Source organism: Rhea americana, unplaced genomic scaffold, assembly GCF_003343005.1.
Source record: "Rhea americana isolate MKP2758 unplaced genomic scaffold, rheAme1 scaffold_122, whole genome shotgun sequence".
NCBI lineage: Eukaryota > Metazoa > Chordata > Aves > Rheiformes > Rheidae > Rhea > Rhea americana.
In genome coordinates, this window is record NW_028185284.1 from 1,100,541 (window position 1) to 1,116,462 (window position 15,922).

At 35.7% G+C, this 15,922-nt stretch overlaps 1 long non-coding RNA gene across 1 annotated transcript; it reads left to right on the forward strand.

The window, feature by feature from the left end:
* Nucleotides 1-202: 202 nt before the first annotated feature.
* LOC146600341 (uncharacterized) lies at nt 203-14,892 on the forward strand. The gene is made up of 3 exons (XR_014898310.1): nt 203-719; nt 12,203-12,296; nt 14,280-14,892. It is a non-coding gene; the product is annotated as an uncharacterized LOC146600341 (long non-coding RNA).
* Nucleotides 14,893-15,922: the final 1,030 nt, after the last annotated feature.

The following is a 15,922-nucleotide window of genomic DNA, read 5'->3' on the forward strand; positions in this document are numbered from 1 at the left end:
CCTGCGCGACCGCCTCTCCTCGGCGCGGCGTGGGAGCCGCTCGGGAGCGTGCGTTAACTCGCTGGCCAATAAAACGCGGCGGTGTCTCTGCGCGTGCGCAGTGGGCCGCCGGGCCCGGGGTGGGGGCTGAGGCGCCTGCGTGCTGGGCGGCTGCGGGAGGTGGGGGGAGCGGTTGGAGCGCATGCGCAGTGGGTGTTGGCGCGAAGCGCTCCGGGGTAGCGGTGGCTGAGGCTGCACAGCTCTGTCCGGTCTGTGTGCTGGGTGGGTGGAAAGAGAAGGTTTTGCTCTCTCTCGGTGGGAGGTTTTGTATCAGGCAGCCTCAGAGTCCCAGGCTGCGCTGCACAGTCGCGGCTTGGGTGCCCTGCGTGACGCCGTTGCCGCCGCTGGGGCCGGGCGGAGCTGTGGAGGCCGGAGGGAAGCCGTGAGGGAGAAGCGTGCAGGGTGGCGAAGATGGATTGGGGTCATCTTACATCGCGAGCTACGCTATATCCCCGTCTACGCCCTTCCTCTCAGAAGATGCTGCTGGGGGCTCTCTTGGACCCTTTCTTCCCATATTTTCTTTTTTCTCCCCCGTATGCCCTGCAGATTGCTTCTCTCTGCCGTGTCTGGTGCTTCTGTCTCGCAGCAGTATCTTGTTTGCTTATTTTCTGTTAGATTATGGGTAGACGAGAAGGCTCCCCCTGCTTGTTAGACTGGAAGACAGGTGTGTGGTGAAAGAGGTAATCAGTGCCGCGTCACTTAATAGCTAGTGTTCATTTTCAGGCTGATGTTTTAAATCGTTTTTGAAACTGCTTCAAATGTTTGTCATCTGAAGAACTTAGGCAGTTGATAACTTTTGGAATACTGCTGAATAAACGGTGTAAATTCATTACAGGTTTTTAGTAGTAAACAGTAATAGTTTCAGTAATAGTAGTAAACAGTAAGTAGTAAACAGTTTACTAATTTAAATGAAATGAAAGCCTCAAATGTTAAATTTCAGAGTAGTTCTTTGCTATTTTTTTGATAAGTATGCTTGTAACTTTCACAGCTGCAATTTAGCCTGTAATTCTTCTAGTAAAAAAAAACAGAACAACTTATTCCTGTGTGTCAAAACAGTAAACTTTTAAGATTTCTATTTCTTCATCTGTGAAAGTGTTATGGACTGGAAAAAAAATGTAACTTCTTTCTCTGCATATTCTAGTCTCTCTGTGCTTATTTCCCCTTTTCTCCTTTATTCTTACACACTTTAAAGCAATGCTTATATAACSTTTTGTTTCCTTTTTTGTTAACACTAGCCTGTGTTCCTATTTTCAGTGTACATGTTTTAAATCTACTTTTTAATGCAGAAGCTTTATGGATCCTAATTAGAAACAAGATGAGAAATCATCATGTGAAATAATTAAGGGAAGTAATTTAAAAATAACTTAAGCTWCCAGATTTCATATTCTTCATTTCTACAAGTGTTCGGTAAGAACAGATGAATAGTGAACGGTAGGAAAGTACAGAGGAAATCTAATAGGTCCCTAAGTGTTCTGTTTTGCCAGAAGTCTCACTCCTTTACACTCCTCCTCTTTTTCAAAATCCATATAGGAAATGTTTCACTAAACACTTCACTAAATCAGTGGCAGTGAGAATGAGAAGTCACTAGTTAACACTTTAGAGCTGAGAGCTCAGGTTACAAACACGGTAGTGTTTTGGTTAGATTAGCTTAATGAATCAACAACRCACACAGTAAGCTTTCTGTGAGAATGGTCATGTTCATCTTCACTTATACACTGCRTAAACATGTTTTTCCTGGATTATTGTGATAAAATGGGCACAGTTATTCCATGGTATTTCAACACTTGGCTTTCTGCACTGCTATTTTATGAAATTTTGGCTCTTGGCTCGTAAGAACACTAAGGCGTTACGCAGTGACGTGGGCCGTAGCATGCAGTTTGCTTTTTTTAGAGAAAAGTAAGATATAGAGAAATGGATGAAACTGCTTTTGTGAAGACATTTGTGTTTTAACTGTGCTGTAAGAAAAGTGTACMGAAGAAATTGTTGGATTTGTATCTGTTAAGTAAAATAGCATTTTTRGAATATTAAATTGGCATTGTATCTTTCAACTAGTGGGATAGCTCTGGAGTCATAGTTATGATTGTTTGCAAGTTTTCTATAACTGTTGTAGAAAAGTTTATTGTTGTGTAATTTAATGATTGGGGGTAGAAAATGGGGCTCTTCTTAATTGTGGGTTTTTTTTTTTGAATATACAAATTATTATGACCTGAGAATAGTAGAATACAGCTCGTACCTTGGGTTTTCCTCTAGTTTGTAAGTGATCATTGTGAAAGCTGACTACTCAGCCCATTTTCATACAACTGTTAAAGTTTCACAGCAGTGTTTTTATGGATTTACCCATTATGCCTGTATTTCTTCACAGTTGCCCTGAAAAATGTTCTACATACAGTTTGTATGCAATTCTTTGGCTTGTGTTTATCTTTACAAGAATAGCCATTTTGGGCCTGRTAGATTCTTATTTCAGTATATTTATGTAGTAATCAAATCGTGTTTCAGTCTTCTAACTATATTGCATTTTTCAAATTCCTCAATAGAAAAATACTTTCCAATCTTCTAATAAGTTTTTTTTGTAGTTTTTTACTGTAGCTTTTCTTGTTTGTCTTGTTTTAAAATATAGACCCCCAAAATGTGTTGGCTAGGTCAGTGGATGTCCAGTGCCTTCAGGCTTACATTATTACTGTTTCTACAATGAAAGATAATAGCAGTTCTTTTTGCTTTACGTTTGCATGGAATCTTATTTGCAATTTGATTGCACTAACTTCTAGATAATTTTCAGTTGTTGTTTTTCAAGATACCTTTTGTAGGTGTAGAACATGTTTCTTGCATTGTGCAGCTTTGTGTTAGTACACTTTCTTAGAGTGTACCTGGTCTATAGAACATGTATAGCTTGCTTTCAGTATGATTTACTGTTCCTTAATTGTTTCTGTTCTACTACCTGTACAGTCTCTTTGTGGGATTTTGTATTTTCTTTATTTGAAAAAAGTAAGAGTTGTTTGTCTACATAGTAAACCTTTTCATCTCTATGTCACAAAGGACTCAGGTTCAGGTCAAATTCTCATTATCACTTAATACTATTTATGAGTACCACTAGTTTTGTGGTAGTAGCACCAAGTCTGCTTTCAAATCATGGTACGTTCCCAAAGCCTGTGCTTGAGTATGGTGTCACTTGATTTGCTGTCACTTGAGTATGGTGTTGGATACTGTTTATTTAATCCATGCTGCTATCATATGTCCTTCAGTTAGAGCCAATGCCAAATTCTTTTCTAACTAGATGTTTCAAAATAGTCCACCTACTTAATCAAAGATGTGTGAGGAACACAAATTCAAAACAGCTAATCATCTTCCTTGCTTAAGCAGTAATAATCTAATTTTTGTTTTTAGTATCCTTGAAATTTCATTGGGTGGTAGTCTTTGGTTTGTTTGATTATTCCTCCTGCACTCCTCTATACTGTTACRAATTTACATCAGTGGATGACAGCCGGAACGGCTGGCAGTACTGAAAACATGCTTTGAAAATTTAAACCATCTGACTTACAGTGAAGCAACTGTGTTGTCAACATGGTCATCATAGTTTGTGTATTAATAACATATTTTGAAATCTCTTTGATTCTGTATCAGATAACATGGATCATGGAGCATATATAGTAAATATTTTAAGCAAATATTATGAGTTCAGTTTTGTCTTTGCTCTATCATGCTTCCTCAAAGATTCACTTCACTCCTGTCCTGGAATAAGTGCTTTCCTGAGTTCTGGGTCTGATCATAGTTTTGAGATGCCTCACTTACTAGAAATAGTTTATGAAAAGTATATTTGCAAGTTTCATGGTTTTCATATCGGATTAATCCTCTTGATTTTTCAGTGCAATGTAATAACSTATACCTGTTATTTTTATTTGATTTTTTTTAAACTATAGTTCTTTCATGGTTTTTGATCTTGTGCATAGTATTTAGATATCAGGTGTGCCCTTACATTTTTAATTGAATTGTTCTTTGAAGTTGTGGAATTTTCAAATTCTTTCTAATCGAAGAAGAGTCTGTTAAGGAGAATGGAAAAGTGCAAAATGCAAAATTCTGTTACTAGCAATACTCCTCTAAATTTGTAACAGTTCTTGCTTTGTTTTTGAATGTAAGCAGTTGTGGATTTCCATCAGTGCAGCTGAGAACAAAATCTAGCTCTTGTGAAAAGAGRACTTGCATCCATTTGACTTCTGTTTTGCAAAGAAGAGATTTCAGTCTGTGAATGGCTTGAGAGATGTTTGTATGTGGCTAGATACATTTTTAGAATAAAGAAAAATGAACTAGTCACAGTTGAGGCATGCTATAAACCAGTTAATTTCAACAGGTAACTCTGAAATGTTTGAACAAGAACAATTTGAAAGCAGCCTTCTGTGCAAGAGCTGTGTTCTCTCTTTTTAATGGTACAGTGTGATACGGGCTAATATTCCTGCTTAATTTAACAGAAAATACTGATATGAATGTAATATTAACAACCAGTAAACTGTTGTAAAGAGCATCTCTCTTCCTTTCCTGTGTGGTAGTTTCAATAAACCTAGCAGCTCACAACTTTAGTCTTATGTTGTTGTTTTTATAACTGGTTGTATATTGTCATTGTAAGTCTGAAATGGTGCCGATTGGAAAAAACACTTTATTATTTTTATTTTATAAAATCCTAATATCAATTCAGGAAAAAATTAACTGAAAAACAGGCTTTGCCTTATGCTGTGAAACATAAATTTGAACTGTAGCCACCAGAGGGAGCAAATCGCAGGGATGGGACTTAATTAAGAATGTCATGAACTACTAACAGATTAATTCTATTCTAATGCAAAATCAAAACGTAAATTAATCTGTAAAGTAGTGATATTAAATCTCAAATACCAGAAATATTGAGTATTTACTTTTTTATAAATAGTTTGATAATATTTATACTCCGTAATACAGAAACTTGACAGTAGTTGGTCAGCTGGTTAACACAGAAAAAATTGTATGTGGGATTTACTCTGTATATTAAAAGCTTGAAACCTTTCCCTGACTTGTTTTTCATAATTCACTGAAGACAGTGAGTGTATTGGTAGAACACAAATAGAAAAACTTGTAAAAAAGAATCTACAGGAAGGTAGATAAAAATAAAAATACTTATTTACACGCTTCCTGTTATTGTGCAGCAAAACTTAACCAGTCAGCTAGAAGTATATTAATTTTTATTGTTCCATGCTGGCGCTGAATAGTCCCATTGAACTCAGTGGCACTTCCCATGGTTTAAGGTAGAGGTTCCTGAATTTTAACTTCCTCATGCTTATCAGTAGTGATACCAGCTCCAGGTGGTGCGTGAGGAGGCATGAACCTCTATTAATGCTTTCAGTCCCTTAAATGAGAAACCCAGGCTCCTCTTTCCCATCCCAACAATTGCTCTTGTTTCTGAGTGAGATTCTTAACCTCAAGTTTGCTCCAACTTCAACCACTTCAGCTGTGTCCAGAAAACACAAGGTGATGCAAAGTCTCCTGCTGTGTATGGAAGGGGGCTACCCTGAAGGAAGGTGAACAGAAACAACCTGTGTAAAGATACTTATTCTGTGGGTTAAGTTTGTATCCTCATACAAGCAGGATTAAGAGCCGCACGTTTGAGTTTTACAGGTGTGCCACTTCGAAGTGGCAGCTACAACTGCTGCAGACAGATTAAAAATTGATTAATTCCTGTTTACAACAGCCTTGAATATGTACATACAGAGCCCAGTCGCATAARACCAAGTACTACTTCTAGGATCTTGTGATTTAGTGTACATTATCATTGTGGGAAAAGGAAAAATAATTTGACATTTGCAAGTATATTCTTGCATTTTTAGAATTATTGAGGTATACTGTTGACCAGATAATATTGGATTTTTTTTTAATACATTGTAGTTTAGTGTCAAGAGTGCAGAGCAAAATACTGTCTGAAGTTTGTATAAAAGTTGAGGTACCTCTGTGCCCCCCCCCCCCCCCCCCGGGGTTAATCCAGCATCAGTTCAGTGAATGTAGGCTTGAGGATGTGTATTGTTCTGTCTCATTAGTCTTTATTTTGGTATGAAATTATTTGAGAGGTACAATCTCAGTGTCTGCAGTTGTTTGAAGTTAGCTTGTGTAAAAAGTATTTAAGTCATGGGAAACCTAAATTTCAAAACTATGCTTGAGATATTTAAGGTTTATATTGGCCTTGTTAATTAATTAAAAGAGTATTTTTGTAAAGCAAAGTTTTGTCTGTTTGGATGTTATTTGTGAATTTATATTTCAAATCTGAAATTTGCACTATAGAAACAACTGCAAAGATGTTTCACTGATATGCGTGCTGCTTTATACTGTAAGTAGTTATTTCAGATGCATGTAATTCATGTTTGATTTAGCCACGTCAAATAGATTATGTTTATTTAAATAAGGAACTAGTGGATTATAATAAAAGTAGGACATGGTTTATAGGGTTGATACCTTTTCAGGTAGTGCCTGATGAGCCTTTCAGTTGTCGTATTCTCCCTCATATTGAGTATTTTATAAGCAGTATAAGAGAATAATTGATTTCATGTTAAGCAGAGTGGTTTTTAAGTTATTGAACAGAGGAACACCCTCTGTTTTTTACAAGTAAAGAAGAGTTTAGTTTGAACTCGTAAATCAAACTTGAAAAAAATTTCTAAAACTTACTGACGTTKCATTTAATTTTGTGTTGACAGAATAATTGAGATTGGGTTGACAGATTAGTCGAGTTTGGAAGGGACCTCTGGAGATTATCTAGTCCAGCCCCCCCTGCTTAAGCAGGGTCACCTAGCGCATGTTGCACAGGATCACATCCGGTGTTAATGTGAATGTAATATCAGAGATCACATTTTGAAATAGGGCATGCCCTATGTCCATAAATTTCAGTTTTTAAAAAATCCTTTTATTCATCGTGAAGTTTGCATTTGTGTTTACATGCACTTAGTACCTAGAAACCACTAAGGCTCCTGTATCGATGTTTTGAATAAGYGTGAATAAATAAATTTTTCAGTGGGCTAAGATTGAGATTGCAATCTGTCTTCAAGTTATTTATTAGAAAAATATCTCTAAAAAGATCATTATCCTCATTATGCATAGGTAGTAATGTTTTGGCTATGCCAGAAAATAAAATAAGCAGCAGTGTATCTGGCATAACAGAAGAATACTTTGAAAATTGTATACTTACAGTTTGTACACTAGATGCAGCATATTTGTTTTTCTGTATTAGCTGCATTGCAAAATAGAGTAAGAGAGAAAGTGGAAAAACTGCCAAGTTAATTTTTTKGTGTTGTTGAACTTATAATTTGTTGTTTAAATGACATTTGCAACAATGAGATGTTTTGAGTGTGTGAAAGTCTGAAGACTCAAGAAGTTTAGAAAATACCTGTGATTTGCCATGATGTTTGCCATGATGTTCTAGGCCTCAGAAAGAGAAGAGAAAACCATATCTTTAAAAAGATATAAGTAAATTTTGGTCTTGACTTTTTCTTTCTTTTTTTTTGAATGTATTTTTAGCTGTTTCAATTGAAAATAATGCAATTAATTGTTTTGATTAGATAGAAAAGAACCTCTGTGAACAAAAACACTTCTGAAACTAAAGTATATTAAAAGATTCACAAAGGAATAACTGAGGTCATGCATACTAAAAAAAAAATACAGGTAACAAATAATCATATATTTAATACCTTCATGATAATTAGAAAAATATTCTTAAGTATGTAACAGAATTCTATCTRTAATACCCTGGATATGGATATTTTTACTTTTTTTGGCCTGTTTCAAGTCTGTGAGGCTTAACATATATGTTGATTATTTCAGGTATCAGTTGCAAGCAAATTAACATTTTTTCACCAKGTGATTGATTGTGTACCCATATAAATTTTGTTTTGCTCTTGCCAGCCACTCAAGATGGAACACTTCATACTGTTTTTGCCGCATTGTTTATGTGCAGTCATAAATGGGGGAACTCTGTGTACCTTAGATTTTACTTAACAGAACTAATGTTTTTAATTTTTAGGGGATTACATAGTTTAGTTTCCTATTTGAGAGAAAATTTTAAAGGATTGGAAAATGTATTTCTACATCTTCTAAATGTTCTTTCATGTTTTACTTCTACAATAGCCTTTGCATTCAATTGCTTTACTTTACAGTGCAATGGTTTTTCTTTCCATTCCCTTTCTCCAAAATCACATTTTCTTTCTTCTGGTCTTAAATCCAATACCTGCTGTAGAGGTGGGTGTGGAGAGCCAGCTCTGTAGACTTGAGTTTCATTCTTCCTGCAGTAGTCTCATTGGTTCTGGTATTAGTCAGCCTGCTGTTTGTATTGTGAGCRTTCTCAACAGAGTAAATGCAAGAATAGCTCTAATGAGGTGGCTTGGCATGTGCATACCAAGAAGCTGAATGTACTTAACAAATGACCCATCTCAACAAACTCTCAGCTGCTGTGAACTAACATTCTAGCTTCATGTTTTGCTGTGTCAGTAGAATATTCTAACAAAAATACTAAATATATAGTACTGCATAACTGCCAGGTTGCTCCTGAGTAGTATCAGAACTGACAATAAATGTGGTGCTTGTGCCTCTGAGTAAAGACTATTTGAGTAAAGCAAATTCCCTATTTTTTAAAAATTTGTGTGCACTTTTTAATAATATCATTTGCTTAGTAAAAAAAAATCGCACAAATAGTCTTTCTTAAAAAATTAGTCTCTAAAGCACCTCCTTACTTAATAGGGATTGTTTTATAAACATTTCTCTAAGTCCACTTTTCATACACAATAATTAATCCGCTTTTTTCTTCATTCTTAAAGCTTATATATTTGAAAGTATGGAAGAAAGTACATAAATAGGAACTTGGCCCTTTGCGATATGAGCAACCAAGTATTACCCTTTATTATGTTGTGCTGACATAYAAAATTCTCAGTGAACCAAACTTCATTGTATGTGTGTGCGAAAAATGATTACTGTTGTTCACTTGTCGTTTTTCTCCCAAGGAACTCCCAGTTAGTAAGTGATATTTTGAAAGAACCCATTTTTGTAGCTGTGCCTTGTAAAAACTTAATGGTCTTTTGTAGAACAGCAGTCATAGTGGTGAAAAATGGCACATTGTGTTCAGCAAAATAATGATGCTAATTTATGATAACTTAGTAAGCTTTAGTCAATGTTGTTCCTTCTTTTTTTTGTTGAGCTACATTAGATAATCTCTACAAACTGGAGTGTCAATAGAAGGACTAGAAAACACAATATGAAGTACCCACATATGCAAGATCAGCTGGCATTCATCCGATAGTTTAGAGATGAACTCAACAGATAGAAGAGCTACTAAGTCAGCTAAGCTACCTCACTTGAATCAATTCTTTAGATCTGTAGGAAATTATGAATTGCTTTTACCTAGGACTGTAAATAAACAGAACACTTACAATGACCTCATTATAAATCTAATGTAGGGAAAAAAATAAACCAAACCTAGCTGTCCAGTATTTGGGGGATGCTTTTATTTTTTACTTTTATTTTTAATGTTTTTATTTAAGATTATCTGTCATGGTGAAATATGTATGCCATCATATATATTACAGGTATCTATTCCCATTTCCTCTTAATCAAATACCTGGATTTTTCTTTTATTAGAAAATGCTGCTATTTCTCAGACAATAAATCCTCCCGAACTATGCAATTTAATTGTGCCCCTCTGTTTCCTTTCTTTTGGAAGTTGCAACAAGTATTCTATTTAGCACTGGATAGTAGTTAAAAGAAAAGAACAAAATGTGGGAACAAAATCTAAGTAGTTATCATACTTTTTAAAAACCTTAGTGCAGAATTGTTGCCAGGGGATTTTTTTTTTGATGCAAGACAAACCAAAATGAGAAAGTTGTGTATCTTTTCTTGAAGTTAGATAAAAGTCACTTCTGAAACTGGAATTAAAGGTCCCATCCTTTCCAGGATGCCCAGATGGCTCATGTGTGCTTACTAACTCTGAGATCTTCTGGACATATTAGATTTATTGTGTATGTGCAGATTAGAAAATATGTGCTACAGTTCTAAGGTGCAGGCAGCGTGTCAGGCCTACTCTGTGTATCCTTTACGGTTCCTCTAATTTTGCTCCATAAATCTGGTGCATCTAGTAACTCTAACTGGGACAGTGGACGTCTGATAATCTGGTAAAGAAAAGAGCGAAATTTAGTAATGTTTCTTGAAAAATAGTTTCAATTATTCACACTATTGTTTATTAAAAGGGGCAGTTGCTCATTTAGTTAATTCTAGTGAGGCAGAAGAAYATTTGCATATATTTTTTAAAATAAAAAAAGGTAACAAAAAGGGAAGCATTCATATGCCCTTTCGTTCCTAAAAATTCATTGCATTTTAAAATAGGAATTTGTTTACGTCCAAAAGCCAGTATAGGCTGGCCTGATAGTAATTTCTGCTCTGCTGAGCCACAAACTAGCATATGCTTATGCTATTGGTGCTAGTCGAARAGACAGGTTGTCATATATCTTGAGGAAATTCATGTACAGTTTATATATATATATATATGTATATGTTACTTTAAAATATGGACAGATTGTAAAATACTCCAGTGTTACTCTGGCATTCTCTTACAGTATGCAGGATCCAAAGAGCACAAACCATTCAAAAATACTTTTGTCTCAAACAGCTGCAAGAAGAATTTAACTTTGTTACTGAAGAAGAGATTCAAATATGTAAATGCTTCCAGCTGTTGCAACTTAGGAACTTGGGGCAGTTAGATTTCTGCTATTTTCAACAAGTACCTCTGTATGAAAGAGAGATGAGATAAAATATTTCAAATATTTCATATTTCATATTCAGTCTTTATTTTAACTTATACATGACAAATTGTATTAATTTTAATAGGAAAGCTAGATTCAAATTTTCTTAAAATATCTGAACCCAACTTCTCTGTTCTTTTGATAATTTTATGTAGCAGGAAACTACTTAGTTTATTATCATATGATAATACCAAAAGCCAGAGAGTGATGTCCTTATTATTTTAGAAGACTACCTAATTGCTTATGTAGTTCTATCAAAGTAAATGGATATTCATTAGGTAAAGCAGAAGTTTGAATGCGTAAAATCTTAATACAATACTTTGGATGGTGTTGCTACTTGTATCTTGGAAAGTGTTGCTTCTGCTTCAGGGAAAAATTCTTCCAGTGCTACTAAGACAAAATGAAGTTTAATTGTGTTACTTATATCTGAATGCTTTTTGATATTTTTTTTTGGGGGGAATGGATGTATGAATGGTAATTAAAATCTTGAACTAAGCTTTTTCATGTTTTGCTCTCCTTCACTCTTTTTTTTTTCTTACAAGATGATTGCAAGACAGTATTTGTATTTTTCCCTTGATAGCACTGCATGTGTTTATTCTCTGACTCTGGTTTTGATTATCAGTTCTCTCTCTGTGATCTTTAGAATGCATTTGAATTTATGCATAGCATAGAGAGGAAAATGTATTAAAGACAGGCCACAACAGGAAATTGTAGGGTCTCTGACAGGACCATTAMAAAGATAAAGTTAGTATGAGGATATAGCAAGGACTACTAAGAAAAGAAGTTCTTAGAAAACTAAAAAATTTCAATTAGCACTGTTTTCTAATAATAATATGTACGTATCTTTTGTAAGTCTTTTTGTTGGTCTGTTTTTTGATAGTCTGTTTTTTATCCATGTTCACTACTTATGTTCTATTACAGTAAACTCATGGCTTCATTTGCATTTATCTCAGGCTGAGTGAGATACTTCATAGTCTGAGAAAATTCCTCAGACCTCTGCATACGTTSTRTTTCCTTCTTGGGCCAGATACTGCATGCTTCCCTTCCTGCTGTAGAGGAGATTCAGTCCAGGAGACACTTAGCAATYGAGTGAAGTTAAGATACCAGTTAGCATAAAATCCATTTCTGTTTACATACTGGTGCATGCTTTTAACTTTTCTACTCTTTATGGCCTCATGTCCCAGCTCCCCAGATTTTCCTTTCTACTTGTATAGGGAAAAAAGTTTTTCCTCTCAAATTGCCCTGTTGACTAACTTAAGCATTTTTAAATGAATACTAAAATGAATTATTTTTTACAGGTTACTGAAATAGTTTAAAATTTTCTATTAAAAATATTGTAAATATCTGCATGACTTAAATTACTGATTTCCTTTTTTCAGCAATGTGAAAGCCAATTGGAGAAGGAGGTATCAATAACAAAGGTGGATTCTATTACTGCAAAAAGAATTGAGTTCTGCTGACTTTATGAGAAARGTATAATATATTGATATGACAATTTTTTCCTTAAAAATCTCTCATTCTTTTATTTTTAGTTTGAAAAGAATGTGAGTAAGCAGACTAGCAATTCATTTCACAGACATTGCTTGGTATTTATCAAACGGATGCTAACTTTAATCCTTATAAGCACTGAAATTCAGCTAGTGACCTAGTCTTAGGAAGCATCTGTTATCAATCATGTTAAGCTACAGGAGGGCTGGAGGTGGATGTTATTTGCAATGTTTAATTTTGGGTATCACACACTAWTTTCATGGTCACTTTAAGCTGGTATAAATGGCACTGCTGCCAAAAGAAATGGCCTCTAAGCTTCTTATTTCTATTCCCATCCCTCACCTTCCTCTGCTCGGTCATGTTAGTTACTGTATGGCCATATTAAAGATCAGTTCAGGGATTAAAATCAATCCGGAAAAAAACCCGTAGACATTCATCATACACAGTAAAGTGTTGCAGAACTGTTGCAACCAGCTGAGACAAACAGGTTCAAGTTCACTTTCTGTATGTCTTCCTCCAAAAAATTGTTGATTCTGTATGTCAGTGCTATGGAGCAGTGGGCACATCATCTTCCTGGTACAGTTCATAGGATTCCCTGGTACATGCGTGCTYCTTCTGTGGTAAGAAAGAGACCCTGGGGCATGTTTTCACTGAGTGAACCAGGTAGTTCTCCCATTTATGGCTCTTTCAGAATTCTTTGCTGAGTCTCTGGCTTTACTTCTCCATAGGCCTCTTCATTTATTCCTTCTCCCTCTGAGGCCCCACTAAGTTATAAGTCTTCTTTGTCAGCCTCCTCCTGACCTTCACYATCCACACCATCAGGAAGAGGAAGCTCAGTGAGAGGCAAGAGGGATCCTGACAGTGGTGGGTCCTGCTTCTGATACCTTGGCTGCTCACACTTCTGAGCAGAGTACTCCAGTGGGTGTTAGCCGCTGGATCCATGGATGCCTTTTTGCYTTCTGGAATTGGTGGATATTGTCAGGGGTGCACTGTGCTGTTTCATTTGCTAGTGCTCTTGTGGAAGATTTTTTTTTTTTTGATGCCATTAACTCTTACACTGCTTTCTTTTATTTCTGTTTTTTTGGTTTTTTGTTTTTTGATTTCCCTGGAATCAGTCGTTTCTTCTTTTTACCTTTGTTTCTGCTCCACTCCATTTCTCTTTGGGAAAGCTTGATTGTTTGGTTAGGGCTGGGCTGAAGTTTGACCGTAATGACAATGACAAAAGGTCCCAGTTTCAAATGCTCACTGAGCTCTCTCTCCTACCCTCAGCCCTCATCCTAGCTTGCAGAGTTGAGCAGGACTGGTGGAATTCTAGTTGGAATGGTCTTCAGATGCCTGTGCGTAAACAAGGAGAAACAAAACAATGAAATGTTGTAAAACACAGTTCTCTCAACTTCTGTCTCAGAATATGTGTGGGTCAAATTTTCCAAGCTGTTCCAATGGTAATACTCCATTAGGACTTGAAGAGTCACCAGTGCATAGGCTTTGGATGTATAATCCATATTTAATCCTCATTCTGGGCCTAAGTAGTGTCAGGTTGTTGTTAATGGGTTGGAGGATTTTCAAATCAACTAACTRAAGACCCTAAAGAGTGTAGTTTCAAGAGCTGCCTGAACCAGGACTGCAACTGTTGTACTCTTAGGTCATAATTTATCTGTTTATACTTCTTCCTGTATTTCCTRCTTTCAGCACATTCAGATTAGCTGTAACTAGAAGCATGTTAGAAGTATTGGCTAACGTGTACATGTGATGTGATCCAATGTAATAGCTTCCAAAATTTTACTCATAGATATTTTGGCCAGATATTATGATAGGTTAAGCAAAAAAACCTGCTTTCTCTGTAACTTCTGTCCGCAAAATGAAGCTTCTGGCAAAACTGTACAGTGTGGTTGAATTTCGATTAGTAACTGCACCTAGTGTGCTGATTTTGTAGACTGAGAAACTTCTGAAATATATTCTTTGTTTCAGATGACGTATCTCAATGAACGTTGTGAGCCTTACTGCTGAGCTATCACAGTTTATCATGAGAAAAGTAGTTCTGAAGCAAAAGAGAGCAAGAGTCAGTGAAGGCAATAGCACTCACGGATGAGGTACTGACATTGCACCATTAAGAGTTTCTGGCTTTGGAAAAATTTTAGAGTCCGTAAAGTGTTCAACTATTCAACTGCAATTAGAAATTTCCAAAGAAATCTGACATTCTGTGAAACATCTTTGCTGATGAAAATATTGCTTGGTTAGTACTCTTTTACAAGGCAACTAGTATAAGCTTCTTTTTTTCCTTTCATTTAAAAAACAATATACTCCTCTTTCAGTTAGTTATAAGAATTGGATACCATGATGGAATATCTATCACGTCCTGAAAAGAATTGTCCTAATAATTAGTTATTCACAATGTTTTGTTTTTCCAYGTGCATCCAGTTAAAAATTACAAAGATTTGACTTTCTGGAATTGTTTCTTATGTTCATACTGTTAGTTTGGGATCCCACTGGTATTAGATGTGTTCTATCTGTCCACACATTTACAGGCTATGATATTGGTAACTTTCTCCATAAATAAGTAAAATAAATTGAGTTTCTTTATCCTGCCTCTAAAATGCAAGTTTTCTTGTAAATGATTCTTGCAGCTCTTTTTTTGACGCTTTTCTATTTCCTAAATTTAGGATGTAGGAATCTTTTGTAGTATACTGAACATTATTATAATACTGTGKTTTTATTCCAAGAATAGTGATGAAATTCATGTTTCTTAAACTGTTCTTCATACAGAGGATGTGCATTTTGTGAGTTATTAGTTTTGTAGTGCATTTAAGTAGAGATTTTTTTTGYAGAGTTTCCTGCTTGTGTATACATTTTTGTTCATTGTTGCCCTTAGGGTCAGTAAAAAATTGTGTGGATTCCTGAGCCATACAATGGAACTCAGGAAATAAAGCCTGTGGTRTCAACCATTGGTATAAACAACTGACATACACACACAAAAATTGATAATATGAGGTATCTGCTGTCTGCGATTCCCAAACCCTTCTGTAGCGTGTTGACCTTAAATCATTTCCTGAGTAACCGTCTCCAGTTACAATCATTATAGGTATTATTAAAATTATTTTAGGTCTTCCTGTAAGCATATGTGTTAGTATATACGCACCATTAATGAGAACGCTGCATAGGAGTCCTCACAGGATGTTTATCTGAAGAATTTGTAAAATTCTTACAATCTAAAGGAAATACATATATATATATATATAGCTGCTTCTACTGGTTTCTGCATATGTGGTTAAGTCACCTATTCATCTATTGAAGATCTTATCCCAGGTTTTAAAAAAAAAAAAGAAAGAAAAAAGAGTTGAATGGTTTAAGTGGCAGAGACACTAGGATCGGAACAAATTTTTCTTTACCTGTAAAACTGGAACCTGTCCCTTCTTTCTAATATTTTTGAGTTCTCATCTCCCCCCCCCCCCACCACATACTTCCTTGAGCTATAGCCCTTGCAAGACCTTATTGCTTTCTACCTTGAGGACTGCAGTCTTTTTCCTTATCTCCATATTAATTTTCTCCAATTAGCTCATGTTTAGCCATCAGAGGGAACTTTTCAGATGCAAGGATGCAAATCAGGCAGCTTC